General features: G+C 46.5%; 1 protein-coding gene across 2 annotated transcripts in view; it reads left to right on the top strand.

Moving 5' to 3' along the window:
* The first annotated feature begins 115 nt into the window (after positions 1-115).
* The window catches only part of MYCL (MYCL proto-oncogene, bHLH transcription factor), a 37,328-nt gene continuing 16,598 nt past the window's right edge, over positions 116-20,845 (top strand). Inside the window, exons 1-2 of one of the 2 annotated variants that reach the window (XM_079113651.1) lie at positions 116-236; positions 8,714-8,833. The gene's annotated coding sequence lies outside the window, so the exon portion shown is untranslated. Of the gene's footprint in view, positions 237-1,281; positions 5,169-8,713; positions 8,834-20,845 lie in introns of those variants that run through there. The other variant, XM_079113652.1, reaches the window with a different exon arrangement.

The following is a 20,845-nucleotide window of genomic DNA, read 5'->3' as shown; positions in this document are numbered from 1 at the left end:
GGGCCAATCCGTGAGCCCTACTGCCCCACCTCTAGCCAATCCCCGCGCCTGCCGGCCCTCCCGCCTACCCCTCCCTCCCGGCTGCGCCTTGCCACTGAGCCACGTTCTCAAAGCCCCGGAACCGGCATCCGGCTGCGCGTGCTCCTCGCAACCTAGGGAAGTCTGCGGGACCCTCCTGACACGCCCGAGGAAACTGAGGCCCAAGGCTGAAAATGACCTGCCCGAGGTCCCCCAGAGTGAGTTCTCCCTGAGTCGAGTCTGCAGCCAGCCCATGAATTCTAACCCCCAGACCTAGGAAAGGTGGGGGCTTGGTGGTCCACTGCCCCATTTTAAAATCTGAAGTCAGGTTGCGTTTCCCTCTCCCTCAAACCTGAAGGATTTAGGCTGACCCTTTCCTAACCGATGTCCCTCTTTAGTTCCCAGAGATCGACCATTTCCTCTTCCTGCCTTTGGCATCTATGGGGACCTTCCCGATGAGGCAGAAAAATGAGGCAACCCAGTGTCTGCCCCCGTTGGCAGGGAGCTCCCGAGCTATAGAGTCCAGTATGGTAACAGCAGCCTTTTATGGATAGCTTCCTCCACACTTAACATGATCTCATTCAGCCCTCACAACCACCATATGAGGGTGGTACTATTATTATCCCCATTTTACAGCCGAGGAAAGGGAGATTCAGAGAAGGGGAACAGCTGTTACATGGCAGAGCCAGGCCTGGAAGGTTTTGTCTGATTTGTCTTTGCTCTTAATAGCCCTATTCTGTTCCTTTAAGCATAATTACAGAAGGCTGAATGGGGTACGTGGGCCTTCCCAACAAGAAGCCCTGGGAGATACAAAGCTACAGACACACTCTGGCTTGAAACTATCAGGATAGGTTTTCAGAAAGAATGTAGAGTGGTAAGACCTTTGAAAGAAGATGGGAGGACGTTATCTAGTACAGAGACCAGGCACAGATGCCAGAAAAGAAGTCTTTTTCTTCCAGCTCTGCCAGTATCACCCCATTCTCTCCCCAGATACTCAGGAGACCCAGAGGAGGCCAGTTCTGATTAGTGATGGAACTGCTGAACTCTGAAAGACCACTCACCCATGTTCCTATGGTTCTTTTTATCAGACTGGTTTTGTTTGTTTGGTTTTGTTTTGTTATTTTCTTTCTTTCTTTCTTTCTTTCTTTCTTTCTTTCTTTCTTTCTTTCTTTCTTTCTTTCTTTCCTTCCTTCCTTCCTTCCTTCCTTCCTTCCTTCCTTCCTTCCTTTCTTCCTTTCTCTCTCTGGTTACAGGGAGGAGGAGAGATGAAATCCCAGGATGGCCACACTAAGCTGCCTTCTGTGCCCTAGTAGACCCCATTTGGGCACACAGTTCTTGGTCATTGTTGAGCAAAAGTGAGTGAAAGTGAAGCACTTGAACACCATGAAAAGGGCATGGACAGGCCCCCGCGATTCCACCCAGAGCTGGGTGACACTGTTCTGTCTCCCATTCTTTCTATGGGCTTGAGATGGCCAAGGTGGATGCTAATGAACCCTTCTGGCCTAAAATCTCCGTTCCTGTAGAATCACACCATTTCATAAGTGATTTGGATTCCACTGTTAGATCATGATGTAGTGAAAAGGAATTACATCTTTTTCACTTCTATATCCCACTAACTAGTTTGAAGCCCCTGGTGCACTGTAGGATATTAACACATATGTGTGAAGTGAATGAATGTTCACATCTCAGGTGCAAGCACAAGAGGTGCCCATTTGGAAAAGCCTCAGTTTCCTCCTGCACTAGCTCTGTGGTTGATCCTGGATAACTTGGTTAACCTCCCAGTGTGTAAGGTGGGGACTTTAACAGAACCTAATAGGATTGTTTAGGGGATGAAACAAGAAAATGCACTGGAAGCATTTAGCACTAGTGCCTGGGAGCTAAGGCTGGGCTGGTCCCCCTCCTGGCCTGATTCCAGTCTGTCAGTGTAGCAACGCAAGATTCCAGATATGGCCTGACTAGGCCAGCACAATAGGCCTATTATTTCCCCCAGTCTGGACACGACACATTGTTAATGCAGCCTAAGACTGCTGGGCTTCAGAGCCTTTCTCTCCCATGATTAGTTCCCATCAGGTTGTGGTCAACTAAATCATTCAGATCCTTTTCACCGGAGCTGGGGTCAAGTTAGGTCTCTCCCCCATCCTCTACTTTGTGTAATGTCGTCAAGCTCAGAGTAGAACAATGTCATCTTGCTTATTCCAGGCTGTGGAAACTGTTTTGAATGCTGGCTCTATTGCCCAGTGTTTTCTCACTCCAAATTTAGATCTAGTATGCCCCTTGCAACTTCAACTCCACGTTTCATATTGGTCAGAATAGAGCCGCGTACACACCACTAGAAATACTCATTCTCCATTAACTAAATCAGGGCACTGTTAATTCAATAGCTCTCAGTTATCAAGCACCCTCTGTATGCTGGGCCAGCATTGTGCTAAGTAATTTTGCCTTATGTAGATCATCTTATTTACCTCTTAAAACACCCCTGGGGAGTGGTCCCATTCTATAGGAGAGGAGAAGTAGGGATTGTATTTTACAAACCTCAAGCCAGCCCCCTTTTTCTTACGATGAGCTTGGCGGTTGTCCTCCAGGTGCCTACAGTCCTGATGACACGACACATTGGGCCTGTAGGCATTCTCTTCCACCTGCTTACCCCCATACCATCAGGCTTGGAACCCAACAGGTTTTGTTGAGGCTCAAGTCCATAGTAGGCATTCTCTCCAGCTTGGTTAACCTCAAGAGCCTGGAGCAGAAACCTGGGCCCATTCTGTGCAGTAACATATTCTCCATCTAGCACAGCAGTGAGAGCTTCTCCCTGAGAGGCAAACAGCTCCCCACTTTGTGGTGGGACACCCTCCCGGCCATCCTTATAATTTCTGGGCCTAGTTCATCCTCATAGCCAAGAACAAATGAACTGCAAATCTCCCCTGGGTGCTCTCCACCTGTCTGCTCCCTTACAGGGCATAAAAGCCCACCTAGTAGCCTTCGCAACATGCTCTAGCGCACTCCTCAGAGGGCCACTGGGGAGGCTACTGGGCCCCATGAGCTTCCTGGAAGGCAGAGAAGCAGTGTTAGGTGCAAAGATCCCAGAGATGATTACCTGGCTTCAGACCCCATCTTCATCATTGTATTTTACTCTTGGGCAAATAATGAATCTCTCTTAGCCTCAGTTTCCCCACCTGCCAAATAGGGATAATAACTATACCTATCGCCTAGAGTTGGCATGAGAAGTAAGTGGAACACTCAGTGTGCCTGACATGCAGTAAGCACTTAAAAATGTTGTTTATTGTTATTATTATCATTATTTGGACGAAAATTCATCAAGTAAGACCACTCAGGCCAGAGGGAAGGAAATTTGCTTGTAAATGATTAGGGGTTAGACTTATGTCTGGTGACTCAAGGTGGTATTTCTAGTACAGTGGGCTGATGCCAGGACAGGATTACCTGGTAGAGCTGTTGGGGAGTTGGTGCTAGGATATTGTTGCTGAGTGAAAGTTGTTGGTGGATTGCCATAGTTGCCAGGTGGAGTAGCTTTTGATCTGTTATCCAGCGGTAAGATCTTTTTAGTCGCTACCTGACAGACCTACCACCCTGTCTTCTGTAGAAAAGGAACCAAGCCCATGCCTTGAAACATGCATGTCTCAGCAACCATGAACAAATTTACATCCCAGGTGGTGGTGCTCCAAGAGAATGGACAAGTTGAAGAGATAAGGGTTGGGCAGGCCCACAGCAAGGGCTTCCTGGAATAGCTGCTGTGATGGCAATGCCTCGGCCTATTCCCCGTCTTGTCCCTTTGTTTGCCCTGTGGGAAGGAGGTAGGGCAGCAGGGTCCCAAGAGAGGTTCTTTGGGGAGGAAGTATCTGAGGGCCCTTGAAGTCACTTGAGGCTGCCAGTTCCTGCCTGGATACTGGTTGGGTAATTGTGAAGCAGGAGAGGCCTCAGGACTGACCCATCTGATCTCAGGAGGCCAGAGACCATGCCACAGGGAGGCCTCCTCTTCTGGCTTTGAGCTGGGTGATGGGTCTGACTTCTGAGCCCCAGTTCTCTCAGAGATCAGGGGTATGGAGAGTGCCCAGAGATTCTTTGGGACAGCTCATGCCCCTCCACACACACTGCCCCCCACCAATCAGTGTCTTAGGGTCTTTCAATCTTAGTCTTTTTCAAGTTCACGGTCCTTTTCCCCAGAAAAAAGAGAGCCCTTTCTCAGACTGCTAAGAAGATGTAAGAATGATGGAGTGGAAGAAGTTGAATGATATCAGTTTTGGCTCAAAGAGCCACGCTTCTGAGGCCATGGTGCAACACGCAGGAAGGCCTAGTAGCTCAACCACACTACTAGGTGGCCTCAGGATACCTTACATCAGGGAACAAGTTCCTTGAGCAAGAGCCCAGATAAAGCCTGGCCTTGGAGGAGAGGGCAGGGACTAATGTCTGAGCAATGCCTCTCCCTTTCTAGCTGGCCAAAACTCTGCCCTCCTCCTGCTCATACTATGTTCCTGCAAGGAAGCCCTGCCTTGGTCTACTGGCCTTGACCCTCTGAGAGTTGGAAGAGTCTAGACACGGGTCAGTTCAACAGGTGCAAAACCTTCCTTGGATACCTCCTAGAGTCCTGCCTCTACTTTGGGCTTCCTTTTTATCCATATGCACACACACACACACACACACAAATCAGGCAACCTAGTACTATGTGAATTCTGTGTCCCAGCCCCACTGTGTCAAGTCAGCGCCTCCAGCTTCTCATGATAATGCTGTGATCTCATGCTGATTGAGAACAAGAGATAATGGCATAACTGGGACCTAGAGTCCAGCTTGTCGGAGTTTGAATCCAGTTCTGTCTCTGGTTACCTGTGTGACTTTGGGCAGGTCACAACTTCTCTGAGCATCATCTATCTGATTTGTAGCAATGCCTTATGGTGTTATCCTGAGGATCTGGTGAGATGATGTTTATGTGCAAAACAGATGATAGTTTCTTCTTTTTTTTGTAATCCTTTCCCTGATTGGCAGGATGTATGTCTTTGATTAACAGATACCAAGAAAACAAATTTCTTGCCATGCTCTGAGATTATCACTTAAGCAGAATTGGGAACACCAGATTCTGTTTGAGGGGCAGAGGTCTAAGAAGGCTCCATAGAGGAGGTGATGGTGGAGCCAGGCCCTATCAGGTGAGCAGGAGTCCCTGAAATAAGCAAGGGTGTATGCCCAGGGCGAAGGGAGCACCAGAGGCATGCAGGTGTGAAGAAGAAGGTGTGTGTTAGACCAGTGAGCAGCCAGGGCTGGTGGGGCTTTTGGTGGATGAGAATCAGTACTGTGAGATTAAGATGGAGGCATTGCATCCTCATCCTAAAGAGAGTGGGAGCCACGGAAGGGACTGAGCATAGCAGTGTAATGACTACATCTGTGCTTTCTAAGGTAACATTGCCATTCATCATCTTCAGTCCCTGAACCCTCACTGGTCTGATCCAATCTCAGGTGACTTTTTGGGGAAAAAAAAAAAAAAAAAAAAAAAATCTGACCATTTTATCCCCCTCTCTAAAATTAGCTATTATTTTGTTCAATAAATGATGGAAGGCTGGGGTTCTGGCTCAGTGGAAGCGTGCTCACCTCGCATATGTGAGGCCCTGGGTTCGATCCTCATCACCACATAGAAATAAAATGAAGGTAATATGTTCACCTACAAATAAAAAATATTTTTAAATAAATAAATAAATAAATGATGGATTAAAGAATAACTGGATGAAGAGATTATAATAGTCCCTTCCTCTGTTTCTGGGTCTGTAGGTCTAAATAAAGGATATTCTAATATCCTTTCTGGGAGCAGTGAGACCAGAGAAGGGAAAGGACTTACCTAAGGCCACACAGCAAGTTAACAGCAGCAGAACTTTGCTTTCTGTCCCTTTAGGATTCTGATGGGCTACCCTAGCAGAGCAAGCCCCAGGCTGTTTTGCCTGGGCTCTGAATTCCCATGATTGGACAGTCCAAACTAGGAGTAGGAAAACCATCTGCCCTACCACTGATCCCCCTTCCCCAAACATCAGCTCCTTGTCTCCTCCTACTAGAAGGGATGGGATCTGAAATTCCCTCTCTTCTGCTTATGGCCTTGGCCTCTTCTTTTGAGGCTACCCCCAGAAAGATCAGCAAGAAACTACTGGACTGGGTGTAGAGTTCTAGGCCACATTGACTGTTAAACTGGATTCTGAGTTCTGGAGCTATGTTAAGTTCTAGGCTTTGGGGTAGTTTCTGAGCTGGACTCTGGGCTGCCTTGGGCTCTAGATTTTGAGCTTAACTTTGGTCTGAATTCTGGGCCCTGACTCTATGAGCTGAGTTTTAAGTCTGGACTTGGCTCTAAGTTCTGATTCTTTTCTTTGGCATAGGCTGAACTTTGGGCCTGGACTGAGTTGTGCTCTGAGTTCTGTCTGGGTTCTGGGCTCTGAACTTTGGATTAGGGTTGGGCTGTCCTGGGCTCTGAGTTCTAAGTTATAGACTGTGTTATATGCACTGGAATGGCTTTGAGCTTTTGGTGTCTTTGAGCTGAGCTGGGTTCTAAACCTTAAGGAGTAAGCTGCATTCTTTGTCCTCCGAATTCAGAATTCTGGGCTTATGTTGAATGGGAGGGTATCACAGAGGACAGTCACAGCTTCTGGAGCCTCCCTTTACCCTACTTCTCTTCCTGGAGACTGTCAACATTTTCTCCTCCTAGGAGAGCAGACCCAAGGAAAAGTGGTAGGTAGTAGGTTCCTCCAGCTGCCCAAGGACTTCCTTGATCACTAGGGAGAAGTGGGAGGTGAAGGATAGGGCAGGTGACAAGTGGGAGTTTCCTCAGGTAGCCAAAGACCATCCTGCTTGTTACCAGAACCTTTCCACCAAGCAGAGAGCAGTAAGGAAGCCTAGTTGCAGCCCATAGCCTGGCTTCCTGTGGCACATGGTGGAAGGGAGGCAGTACCCAGGGCCTGGGACTGCATCTAAGGGATGCTCTCCCTCACCTCCTTTACCTTTCACTGAGACTTTGTCCTGCCCTGGGGCTTGAAGTTCTCCATCCCCAGAAGGACCCATTGCTGGGCTCACCTGAACCTCTGCTGGATCCACATTGCTTACCCTGACTGCCTCCTCTATTCCAATGGACCACTCCATATTTTATTCCCTTCAAGGTCCCCTTCCTCTCCCCTACCTCTGCTTCAGGGCATCCTGCCCAGCAGGATTCCTCACTCTTTTGGTCTTGAGCAGAGTCTGATGCTTCTTCCTGCCCATCAATCTACCCAGATCTGGCCTGGAGCAAGCTAACCTCCTTTGTAGTCTCCCCCAACAACTTCCCTGCCAGCACCAGAAACCTGAGGTCCATGTAAATGCAGTGAACTTCACTGAAGGGCAGGAATTCCTGTAGGGAAATACAACTAGAAGAAATAATCCCAAATTGTACCTGTCACATAACTACACAAGGGGAAGACAATCGAAATCTGTTAAACTGTTTCACAGGACGTCCCCTTATGAGTTCACTTTGTTCCTAATTTTTTTCCCCTGTCTCGGATCCTTTTTCCCTACACACCCCAAAAGAAACCACCTTTTCATTTCCCCACAGGCAAAACCTCCATCAGGTTTGCAGGAAACCTCACCCCCACAAGCCACATGGGACAGGATCAACAGGATAAGAAACAGTCGAATATTTTCCAAAGTCTGAGTTACTTAGTCTAGAATAGTATCACAGCAGGAGAACATAGGGAAATAGGCTTCAGCCAACAGCCTGGGGGAGGTGTGGCCATTTTGATTTTTGAGGTCTTGCCCCTTTAAAGTCTTTATATCAGTGAGAAGTGACAAGCTATGCCTCCTCCTCATTGTTCTGACTTGGACTTTTGGAGAAAACAGGGATGACAATGGGGTGGTTAAAAGCAGATCAAACACACACACATGCATAAGACACACACATGCATACACACACACACACACACACACACACACACACCTACAAAAGTGTTTATTCTCAGCAAAAATAGTCTAAATCCACATCGAGGAAGAGAGCCCTTTTCTAAATGCCCTATATATAATCTGTTCCTTCCCTATGGTAGTACTAATGCTCAAAAAAAATTTTTTTCCCCCTTTTCTGCAGTGTTGGAGATTGAACTCAGGGCCTTGCACATACTAGGGAAGTGCTCTAAAATTGAGCTAAGCCTCTAAGCCTCAAATGATATTTTAGAGCAAAGTGAGACCCTCTGGTTACATCCTCCTACTTCCATGCTATACTCCTGCCTACCATGCATATAAAAATAGGCCTGACAAAGAGCATTAGCGCAGGTGGTTCCCTGTGAGACCTTTTAAAATCTTTTTTTAGTTGTTGATGGACCTTTATCTTATTACTTACATGTATTGAGAATCAAACCCAGTGCCTCACACATGCTGGGCAAGTGCTCTACCGCTGAGCCACAACCTCAGCTTCCCCCCTCCCACCTCTGTGAGATCTTTAAACCAATTACTTCCTTCATTTTAGACCAGGTGCAAATTGTGGGACAGGGAGCTGGAATGCTAAGTAGAGCATTCCAGAAGTGTGGGGGCCTTTGGTTTTATAAGTATCTCATTCTTCTGTCCTTGTACCAGCCTCCCACTGACCACTGAATTGCCCCTTGCAAGTCTGTTTGTCTTCAAAAAATCTCAGGGCTGTGAACCTCTGGTGATGCTTACTTCTTGACACATTTTCTGGTGGTTCATTCTGTCTCCCTAGCCAGCCTAGGAGCCCCAGGATGCAAGAACTAGGCCAGGATCCCTCCACTCAAGACAGCATTCACTACACCCTGACTATGTGTCAGCCAGAGTCCTCAAGGAGTTCAGAGTCTGAGGGAAGGTAAAGGTTAAATAAATCATTACAGTAAGCGTGTGATAAAACCATGATAGAGGGAACCAAGAAAGATAATGAGCAAAGCTGTCACGTTGCACAATGCTGGGGGTCCATATGATTGGTCCTTCCTTCAGAGTTGTGCAATGAGATAGCCGTGGGCATATGGGAACCCAGAGGAGGCATCTGATCCAGGCTGGAGAATCCAGGCAAGTGCCTTGATTCTTGTTTCATTTATTTATTTTGGTGCTGGGAATTGAACCGGTGTCTCCTGCATGCTAGATAAGCACTCTATCACTGAGCTACATCCTCAGCCTGAGGGCAAGTGCCTTGAGAAGATCAGGCGTTAATTGAGGCTCACATTTCAAGTTTGCCAGCCAAGGAGTGAAGGGCAATCCATAAAGAGCAAACCACATGTATAAAGCCAACATGTGAAGTGTTGGGAAATAGCAGGAAATACATTTTGGCTGTCACACTGGGTATATGTGAGGGAATGCCTAGAGCTTTTTGTTAAATGAGTTAATGAACACAAGGACGATAACACAAGTCAGAATCACCAACATCTGTTACCCACTTGCTCTATATCCAGGTCATGCTAAGGGGTTTGTGTGCATTTTCTCATTTGAACTTTGCAACTACCCAGTGAAGGGTTCTTTGTTATCCTCCTCTCTGCAGTTCAGGAAACTGAAGCTGAGAGAAGTTAATCAACATGCTCAAGGTCACAGAGCTAGTGGACTATGCAGAGCCAGAATGAAAACCCAGATCTTCTGATTCTAGAATCCTGAGCCGTTAATCACTTCTTCCCTCAAAATGAGTGCTCTTGACTTTGGGCAGTGTTGTTCTTAATGCAAACAGTCACATCAGGCCTGCTTTGAGTTTTGCCAGTGGCAGTACCCTGGGTGGGTACACTGCGGTCTTGAGTGGGAGAGGGCCTCATGAACTAATTCTGTGTGCATCTGGAAGAAGACCCTGGGATTCTCAGTACTCTCTAGGAGGAATCTAAGTTCCTGCAAAGCCAGAAAAAACACTACTTGGTAAACTTAATTTTATCCTAGGCATGCTGGACATAGTTATACCCTTAAAAATAGTCAAAAGTCAAATACTTACCTTACTCATGTCTGTATTCCCTCCTACATCACCTTTTTCCAACCCCATTGGGTCTTCCCGTCCCTCTACCATCTTTTCCCATTCTAGCAGCCCTCCTACTTTCACTCTTTTTTCTTTCCTTCTTTCTTTTATTTATTCATTTTCCGGTACTGGGGATTGAACTAAGGGGAACTCTACCACTGAAATACATATTTGGGTCCTGTTTTGAAAGGACTGGTGAGACTTGTCTCAAAATTTTTTACTAAGTTGCAGAGATTGATCTCCAATTTGTGATCCTCCTGCCTTGGCCTCCCAGGAATTACAGGTGTATACTACTGCACCTGATTTCACTGGCATGCCTCTTACCAACACCTTTCTCTACCCTCATCCTGGGTCACACCTGAATGATTTTTTTCTCTGCTCCTATCCTAAGTCACTACATGTGACTGGAGGAAACCATGTGTTTGTATGTGGTCTCAGAGCTCCTCTGCTCTGCAACCTCAGCCTGGTCCTTGCCAGCTTGCTGAGGTTTGTGCAGTTTTGTTTTGTTTTGTTTTCAGCCTTATTCTAGGACATTTTCTCCTAAACTTGACCTTAAATGATATCAAGTTCAGGGGACCTCCTCCTTTAGTCCTCTCTTCTCTTCATCCCATCCTTTCCCACCACTTTATTGACATTTATACTAATAACCCCAAATCTATAGTCTCATCCATATCTGGATAACTGAATGTGTATTTCACTCATTTATTCACACAAGTAACATTTTTTAGTTTTTAGATACTGTGTTTGGAAGATGACATAGACCCTGCCCTTGTGAGCGCAGTCTAGTGAACAGATAAAGCAAGCAACTAGTTGAATATAGTGTGTTTGCAGAGAGAACTGAAGGAACCAGAGAAAAGATAGTTAATCCAAGGAAAGTGTATCCATTAGACCAGATTTGGTTGTGGGTGACGAAAAGTTCCAAATCACAGTCATGATAACTGGTTAGAAGTCTGAAAATTACTAATCCAGATGGTGGATCCATGATCATCAGAGCTCCTTGTGCTTTCCATCTTATTGCAGTACAGTACCATTCTTTGTTGTTCTTTTTTTTTTTTTTAGTTGTCAGTGGATCTTTATTTTATTTATTTATTTGTTTATTTGTTTGTTTGTTTATTTATTTATTTATTTATTTATTTATTTATTTATATGCAGTGCTAATCATTGAACCCAGGGTGTCACACATGCCAGGCAAACACTCTACCACTGAGCCACAACCCCAGCCCCATCTTTGTTGTTCTTAATATGCTGCTTCTACCTCATTATCCAACAGAGTTGCTCAAACTCTCATCATCATGTCTGCATTCCAGACAGCCCAAAGGAGGAAAGGGTGAAAAATGGCACGCTATTCCTTTAAAAACAGTTTTAAAAACAGCTCCTGGAAGTCGTACAAAACACTTCTGCCTACAAGCTGTTGACTAGCACTTAGTCACATAGCCACACCTAACTGCAAGGAATTCTGGAAAATAAGCTTTTTGTGCCAGGTCCACCATAGGTGCATCTAAAAATCAGACCTCTGCAGCTAAGGCCAAGCCCCATAATGAATATTAGCTGACAATGAGCAGTTTTAGCCTCAGAAAGCATCCTGATAAGCTGACACTTAACCTGAATGTTGAGAGATGACCTGAGTTAACCAGGTAGAGAGGAGTATTTGGGTAGCAGGTTGCAGAGGGCATTGTGGGAAATGCACGTGGTCCAGGGTTTTTGCAGAATGCAGTATGTATCCTGACCTGGCAGGAGGTAGATGGGATCACACTGTTTAAAGTGTCATTCTGAGTCAGGTTCCTTCAGAGATCAGCAACCTGGATGCAGGTTGGTCCTAGAAGTCCCTAAACTCTCCCCTCTCACAGTCCTTGAGTTCTGGGGGATGTGGATTTGCAGTTGGGCCAAGTCCCATTGGCAAGGAGGCTCTGGAAGTTGTACAGCTGGGCTAAAGTGCTGAGGTAAGAACCTAGGACAGGGCAGTCACCGCAAGGCCATCAGCCCCAGTAGCCTCAGTTGCTGGTCACTGGCAGGGCATTTGTGGGGTACAGAACCCACATGAACCACCAGCTGTGAGGCCTCCTGTCCAGACACATTGCAGGACTTCCAAAGGTCGTGTTTATTCCCCTGACGTATTCACAGACATCAGGGCAGGGCAGCCAGCTGGGTGTGGGGTGTCCAACTCTCTGGAGAAATTAATTCAATCCCCTGATCCCCTCAGCTTAGCCCCCACTGTCCTTCTGTGTTCCTGCAGGAACAGAGTGAAAAATGACCTTGGTCCAGGCCACATCAGAGTTCAGCAGGGAATCCCAAATGCTCCAGCAACTGCCCACTGCCTAACAGCTCTTCAGCTCACAGTGCCCCCTGCCCACTCCCACAAGACACATATCACATACAGACCCACAACATAAATTGCTTATACCACATACCCAGTTCCTTGTCTTTCTCTACATATACAGTCCTTCTCACACAAGTCACAACACACATGCTGCATACAGGCAGAGCCCTCCCATGACCCACATCACAGAGACCCACACATACACACAGTATGCACGTGGTTTTCTAACATGCCTGTATTCACAGCATGCCATGCCATATGTATGCCTTGCACATGCCCATCCATAGCCACACACTCACACATCACACACAGACCTCCACTGATGTTTGGTCCTATGTTGGGGAGTAAGGTCCCTAAGGGTTCTTATCCATAGGAATCTTTACCTTTTGTGATGAAACAGAGACTTAGTAAGGCTGTTAGAAGAGAGAAGGAAGCACCCTATCACCTCAACCCAAACACATCTGTTCATCCCACAGCAAAAAACGGAGGTTGACCTTTCCCCCACTGCCCTATGAACTGACGTTTGTCCAGATATCAGGCACATGGAGTTCTGGACAGGAGATCCAGTACAATACTTCAGCTCTGCCCCACTGCCCAAAATGCCCTAGGGACAATAGTCCCAGCCAGCAAACTGGAAGCAAAGTTGTGCCATGTCCACCAATGTCATGGTGGCAGCGCCTTATGCAACAGACGCTGTGAGGTATACAGGGCTGACTCAATGGACCTGGGAAAGGGTGAAGAGAAAGGTCCCCTGGGTAGTTACCGCTGTGCTAGGCACTGCAACCAGAGCTCTGCAGCCTTGTTTCATGTGGCTCGCACGTCAACTGTTATCCCTATTTTACAAAACGAGAGAACAGGCCCAAAGAGGTGTGTGAAGCCTCAGAGACAGTCAATGGGGGGTCTTGCTTTGAACCCAGGACTCTTGGTTCCCACATCACTGATGAGTGCCCTGAGATGGGACTGGATGCTGCAGCAAGGTGGCTCCAGACAGGCGTGATGACCCCAGGCTGTCTGGGCTTCTGTCCTAGGTTTCTTCTGCTTTCCCTCTCTCCCTCTGATTGGAAGCACAGAGACAGCAAACTTCTGGCAAGAATGAAAATGAGAATCAGAAGAGAGGGAAACAGTTGGATTCATCATGAATTTGATCCCAGTGCCATAGGCTAAGCCCACATGAGTCTGGGATACTGAGTCAAAGCTGGCAGCAGGCCAGGAGTTAGAGCTAAAGTTTGAGGCAGGTCAGAACTAGAATTAGAGTTAGAGCTGAATAAGGAGCTACACCTAGAGTTGCCACCACTGCTGGAGCAGATCCAGGGTAGGACAAGGGGCTGAACCCAGACCCAGAGCCAGGAGGGAAAGGGTGGGGATGGAGGAAGGCGCTCCCACCACACATGTACAGAACTCTCCAGAATGTCATCTACAATGCTGGGCAGAAAGGGTGGGACACAGAAGTTCACACTGCATACGGGAGACAGGCACGCAAAGTACTTTATTATTTTTAATGTTTTAGTTGTAGATGGACACAACACCTTTATTTTATTTATTTATTTTCATGCAGTGCTGAGGATCAAACCCAGTGCCTCACAAGTGCTAGGCAAGAGCTCTACCATTGAGCTACAACCCCAGCCCCACACAAAGCATTTCAATCCAAGGCCATTAGGCTCTGGCAAAAGGGCCCTGCATAGAGCTAGGCTTAAAAGGTGGCCAGTACTTCAGTTAGCAGACATAGGTAAGAGTGTGACGGGCAGAGCTGGTGGTGGTGGTGGGAGCAAAGTCCCAGGCTAGGGCCTTCAGAGGAAGATGGCCAAGCTTTCTGTCTGGCTAGAGTGTGCAGCAGGGCAGTGGGCATGAGCTGCTGAGGTTGGCCATGAGAACCCACAGAATTTGGTGACCTGCTCAGGAATTGAACTTTATCCTGAAGGCAAGGGGATATCATTGTCAGGAGGTAAGAGGACAGTGACGCGATCAGACTTGTGTTGTACAAGAGCCCTCTGGCTGCTGATGTGGAGTAGGAACTGGGGGTGGGGAAACCAGAGCGGAGGCTGATGTCATAGCCAGGGCAGAAAGCACAAAGGGAGAGTGACCCAAGCAAGGAGGGAAGGGGTCAGGTGCAAGGGATAGGACTGACATGATTTGGTGACTGTTGGGAGGTGGAATGTAAAGGAGAGGGTAAAAGATAGTAAGATACCTAGGGTAGTGTCAGGCAGGCTGAGAGGCCATTGCCAAAATGGGGCCACCTCAGGAGAAACCTAAAGGACAGAGCCAGAGCTCCAGACTTGTCCTCCCAACTCTGCTTCTTACAGAATTTATGAATCCTTATGTGCCTTCTGCTTTCTGAGCCCGTTTCCTCTTCTTTAGAATACAGGAAATTGTGTTGTCCTCATAGGATTTCCATGAGAATAAGACAAAATACATATAAGGGCTGGCATATAACAAGTCGATGTGCCAGATCTCTAGCTCCCAAGCCAAGATACTGGCCTTCCTCAGTGATGATCCCAATACCTCCTGGCCACCAGGGGTAGGACTCTGTACCTGGCCTACAGCCAGCCTGATATCCCACCTGGGGCAGTCTGAGGGAGTCAGCATGGCAGTCCTGGGCACCTCAGGCCTCCCAACTTCATTCTCCCAACAACCGAGAAGAATGTCCTGGGTGTCCTATTTGCTCCCTCTCCAGCCACTGGGGCCCAAGAGGGCCCCTTCCTCTGAGCTTTCCTTCCCAGCAGTCCCCTAGGGGCCCACCAAGTGGCCCTAGAGGGCAGGAAAGAGCTACTGAAGAACACTTAGAAGTCCTGACTTGCCTAGGATCTTGCCCCACCTCACCATTATCTGACTACAGTAAGCTCCAATCAGATTCCCTCCTCCTTGCCTGTTCCTCAGTCCACCTGTGCTGAGATACTGGGGAGAGGTGGAGTCCTTCAGAATGGAAGCTAAGGCCACTTGAGGAGGAGCTGGATTCAGTAGTGTTTCAGCCTCCTCTTCTACTTTAACATCCTTCAAACTCCCCATGAACATAATCCCTTAAATATAAAAGGATCTGCAAAATCTGGCCCTTTGCACACACTGTAGGGGGTGATTTTACAACTTCCCAGGCCCTGCCTCACTCCACCAACCCCATCCCATCCCACCCGATGTCTTACCAATGATGAATCTGAAGCCCTTGTATGAATGAGCACCAGGGCCCAAAGCCCAGGTCCCTCTCCTGAGCACCAGAGTGTCGTCCATCTCCTCATGGTGACCCAGTTTCTCATACTCCATATACCTTAAAACACACCCTTCTCTGGACCCTCAGGTCAGTGAACGGGTCCACCTCCCACTCATTCTCCCAGGACAGAAAACCAAAATCAGCCTTGTCTCCTCTCTCAGCCTGTTATCCAGGCAATCCTACTTTCTCATCACCCGTCACCTGTCTTTTTCACTCTACTTCCACATGAGATCGCCACTTCTTACACCCTGTCACTAACTCCTTCTGGCCTCTAGCCCTGCTGTGCTAACTCACAGGCCTACAAATTTTTTTTATTGGTTCAGGGGACTCCAGTGGCATATGCTGCCCCATTCTGACACATTTATGAAATCTTTCATTAGAAGATGTCTCAGACGGCAACGTTTTAAATCAGTCAATCAAGAATCCCAGTCAAATTAAAAAAAAAAAAAAATCTGCCTTTTAAAATAAATTTGCCTTTTGCAACAGGGAGATTGCAAGAATTTTTTGACCAGTTAACACCACTTTGCAAAATGCATGTGAAAATACAATATTAAAAAAAAGAAACTGCCTCTAGCATAACACCAATGACAGCTTATAAAACAGTCTCTCAGATCTCCAATCTTCGAAAGAAGCCCAAATCTGAGTTTCAGATGAAGCTGCAGGACTTTTAAATGTTAAAGAATTTTTAAAACCACTGTTCAGGCCTCTAGTTTGCAACTTTGGACCCCTCTAATTTATCTTCTATAATGGTCTTTTGTAATTTTGCAAAAATAAAAATAGGGTTGGGGTTGTGACTCAGTGGTAGAGTGCTTGCCTGGCATTTGTGAGGCACGGGTTTCAATCCTCAGCACCGCATAAAAATGAATAAGTAAAGTAAAGGTATTATGTCCATCTACAACTAAAAAGAAAAATATTTTTTAAAATAAATAAAAATAATTTTTAAAAAACCTTACTTTTAACTAATGCTCACTAGTTGCTGACATATTTCTAAGTGCTTCACATAAAATTCATTTAATCTACCACTCCACCAAGAAGTAGAGCTACCTCCACTCATTTAATCCAGCACTCACCAGCTGAGGCCCAGAGTGGTTAAGTAATTTGCCCACGCTACACCGAGAGTCAAGTAGAGGAGCCAAGATTCCGACCCTGCAGTCTGCACAGAGCCACGAATTGTGAAGATCCTTGAGACCATGTTTTTCTGCACTAACTCCAATAACCGATGGGTACCTGAATGAGTGAATGCACGAGGCAATGAAAGTACAGCGCTCTTCTTGTCCAGCTAATACCCGCCTGAGAGTCGCCAGCCTGGCCTGTCGCCGCAGCCAAGAACGTGCTCCTGGGGGTCCTTGGCTGCTCGGCGGGGAGCGGGGCTCGCACAATGCAGGTGCGGGCTGCTCCCTCCCTTCCGCTGCTTTGAGGCTGTTGGACAGCCTGGACTGCTGCTTCCTGCGCTGCAGACCCGACTGCCGGCCCTCCCACCCCCAGGCTCCAGGCCGAGGTGCGGGGGATGGTAAGGGAAAAGGCGTCCCTTGTTGGGCACAGAACTTTGAGAAGAATCCTGGCCAGAAGGCTGGTGTCCAGTCCCAGGGTCTGCTTCCTGGCTGTGTGACTGGGGCACATCTTCCAACTGTGCCATCATGGAGTTGTTACCTCCTAGTCCTTCCCACCCGGTCCCCCACTCCACCCCCATTCTCTATCTCCCTCCTTGACACACAGTGTTATAGTAGTCAGACACTCGGAACTGATTTAATTTAGTATCCCCCTTCCTCCACAAAGATAAGAGCTTCTACATCAGGGAATACTTTTTAGGGAATACTTTTTAGGTGACTGAAACAGCAGAGAGCTTTGCATGGATCATCTCATTTAATCAGCCGGGTAGGATGAGTAGTAGTCTCCCAATTTCTCCAAATTGTTTAGGTGTCTTTCTCGAGTCACACAACTAAGAGGTGGTACAGCCCAGATCCCGCTTCCATGTCTTTTTGTTCTGCAGTTTTCTATGTAGCTGCTCCAGTATTTCATCCCAAGGACTTGAGCCAGGCCCAGGGATACAGACCCAGGTGGGGGTTTTCTCTGGCGCCAGAAAGCTCCCTTTCTGATGGGGGAACATGTTCTAGTGCTGCAAGAGCTAGAAGCTCACTTCCTTCCTAGGCAAGTAGAAAGGCATGCCTGAGCACTGAAGCACAAGAGGATTTCAGGAGGAGGGAGCAGCTGGCACAAAGCCTGAGCTGAGCCAAGCTCCAGCAGTGGGACCCCCCTAATAGCCACTGTCTGCTTCTTCCACAGGGACATCTCCGAGTGTCTCTGGTCAGACTTTTGGAACAAAAGCGCATGCCCTCTGCACAACACCTGATGTGGGAAAAGGCCTAGGCAGTGTTTAACCCTGGGGATGTGGGTGGGGGTAGGGAACCCTGATTTGTAGCATCTCTGGGTTTCCATGTAGTAAATATTATGCATAGCCAACTTTAAGTTATCAAAGCTGATGACTTTAAGTTACTTCCACTGTAACAGATGGATACATATAGTAAAATACAGTAAAAACAATTAGGAAATGAGTTTGGAGTCTGTTTTTAATCTAGTTGATTTAAGTGTAAGTTTACATAACTTAATTTTTAATGATCATGTCTAACAACATGATTCCTAAAAAGGCAACAACTAGCTCCCACCAAAGCCAACTAATTCCAGGACAGCTCTACTAACCCTAGGTCACTCAAGTCCTAGGGACTTTCAGCTCCTTGGCTTCCTCCAGCCTCAGGCCTCCTGGGCTCCCAGTCTCTCTAGCCTGTGTTTCCCTCTAGTGGACAAAAAAGTCATTTCCAGGTGATTGCCTTGCTCTACCTGTGCCGAGTCCAGCACTCAGAGCAGAGTGGATGGTGCTCATCATCACTCCTGGCAAGAGTTTATTAAGAAGAGTCCTTACAGTTTCACAGTTGTCCTCAGGCACTGAGTTTGGTGGCACACATCTGTAATCCTCCCAGCTCAGAAGGCTGAGGCAGGAGAATCGCAAATACAAAGCCAGCCTCATCAATTTAGCAAGGCCCTAAGCAACTCAGTGAGACCCTGTCTCTAAAATACAAAAAAGGGTTGGGGATGTGGTTCAGTGGTTGAGCATCCCTGGGTTCAATACCTGGTACAAAAAAAAAAAAAAAAAATTGTCCACAGGCACTAGGCACTTGGTATTGTGTCTGTGATAGGCAGTGCCAGGAGGCCCCACTGGGCTTCATTCATTATCAAAATCTCTAAAGCGCCTCAAAAAACCCATCTCATCCCCCATATGGTAACTCAGGCTGGTGACATTAGCCCTTCCCCACCCTTCCCCATCCGGTCTCTCTTTAAAAAGGCAAACTGGAAGAGCCAGTTTGTGTTGGGATTAAGCTCTCACACAATTCATAGCCCTCTGGGGAAACGCTGATGGCAGCGATTCATGTATTGGGCACACAGGAGAGAAAATGGAGCAAATCAGATGGGGTTCAGGACACACCCTTCTGCGTTTCGCCTGGACTCTTTTCTTCTGGAAATGATTCTTCCAAAGCACAGGTACATCTGTGTCACTCTTTCCTCACAAACCTCCTGCAATTCACTGCTTCCAGTTTCAGTTCTAGCTCCTTAACCAGGAATTCAGTTTTGGTTAGAACTCTACTAGACTGAGCCAGGCACAGTGGCACACACCTGTAATCTCAGTGACTTGGGAGATGGAAGCAGGAGGATTATGAGTTCAAAGCCAGTTTCAGCAATTTAGCCAGGCCCTAAGCCACTTAATGAGACCTTGTCTCTAAATAAAAAATATAAAAAGGGTTGGGAATGTGGCTTAGTGGTTGGGCGCCCCTGGGTTCAATCCCCAGTACAATAACAAACAAACAAAAAACTCCACTAGACTGTTTGCCTTAAATCTCCCAAGAAAGAGAAGAAAAAAAAAAAAGAAAGAAAGAAAGAAAGAAAGAAAGAAAGAAAGAAAGACAGACCACTGACATTCACTGACATTTTGGGAACTCTCCTCTGGGCCAGGCATTGTACTGAACACACTGCAAACAGTTTAATTCTTCAATAGTGCTTCTAGATAGGCTGAACCTCTTTAAAGATAAGAAAACTGAGGGTCTGTACAAGCCAGTTGAATGTGATACAGCTTGCATACAGGGAACTTTTCTATTCAACTCACTTCTTACTTTTGAAAGTTGCTCTTCTCTCTCTGGGCCTGGCCTCTTTGGGTTGACTGCAGAGGGAGGTGCAAAGTCCTCAGAACCCAAGGAAAGAACTGCTTTGCAGTGAAACCCAAGCAGGTGCAACAGAGCCACAGACATGGGATGAGAAACCAGACTTTATTTAAATTCTTCTGGTGCTGACTGCAGGGTCCTTCCCCCACCCACCCACAATTCTCCTTTCTCATCCTCTCCCACCTTCAGGTCTTTACTTCTGCTGGAATCCTAGACATCTTTAAGGCTTAGATCAAATTTCCCTCCTCCAGAAAGCCCTCTCAAACCACCTGGCTCAGGAATCTGCCTAACAAAAGTAAGAATTGTTGGCAGTTTGAAAGAAAGAACAGATTTCTGCCTAAATATGAGGATTGATCTCCACTCATTCCTGAAATTCCATTCAAGAAACAGCAAATAAATTAAGGGGGGAAAAAAGTTCAAGCTGGGTGAGGTGGCACACAATATTCTGGTGGTTGAGGCAGGAGGATGCAAATTCAAGACCAGCCTGGATAACTTAGTGAGACCCTGTCTTAAAATAAAATTATAAAACTGACTGAGGATGTAACCCAGTGGTAGAACACTTATTTAGTGTGTGCAAGGCCCAATACTTGGGGGGGAAAAGTTTAAACTCACATGAACAAAAAGAAATAGAGGGGCTGGGGATATAGCTCAGTTGGTATAGTACACACACAAGGCCCTGGGTTCAATCCCCAGCACCAAAAAAGAGAAAAGAAAAAAAAAAAAAAAGAAATAGAAGTTGGGCCAATACCTCATACCATAATGAAAATTAATTCAAATGGATTGAAGACCTAAATATAAGAGCTGAACCTATAAAATTCTTAGAAGAAAACATATGACCTTAGATATAGCAATGGATTGTTTACTTAGATATGACACTAAAACTCACAAGCAATGAAGAAAAAAAAAAATAGGTGTGTTATAAAGCCATTTGAAAACTAACTCAGCCAAGCTTGTGAATGGATATGTAGTACCCAAGTCACTTTGTGCTTTAAAGAGTAATAAATACAGGTGAATTTTCAAAAATAGATAAATTGGATTTCACTGAAATTAAAACCTTTCGCATATCCAAGGACACTAATAATAAAGTGAAAAGACAATTCAAAGAATGGGAGAAAATATAAGGGTCTAGTATCCAGTCTATAATGAAATCTTACGACTCGATAACAAAA

This window comes from Sciurus vulgaris (assembly GCF_902686455.1).
Source record: "Sciurus vulgaris genome assembly, chromosome: 1".
Lineage (NCBI taxonomy): Eukaryota > Metazoa > Chordata > Mammalia > Rodentia > Sciuridae > Sciurus > Sciurus vulgaris.
The sequence above is the reverse complement of the archived record's forward strand: the minus strand, read 5'-3'. Positions and strand labels throughout refer to the sequence as shown.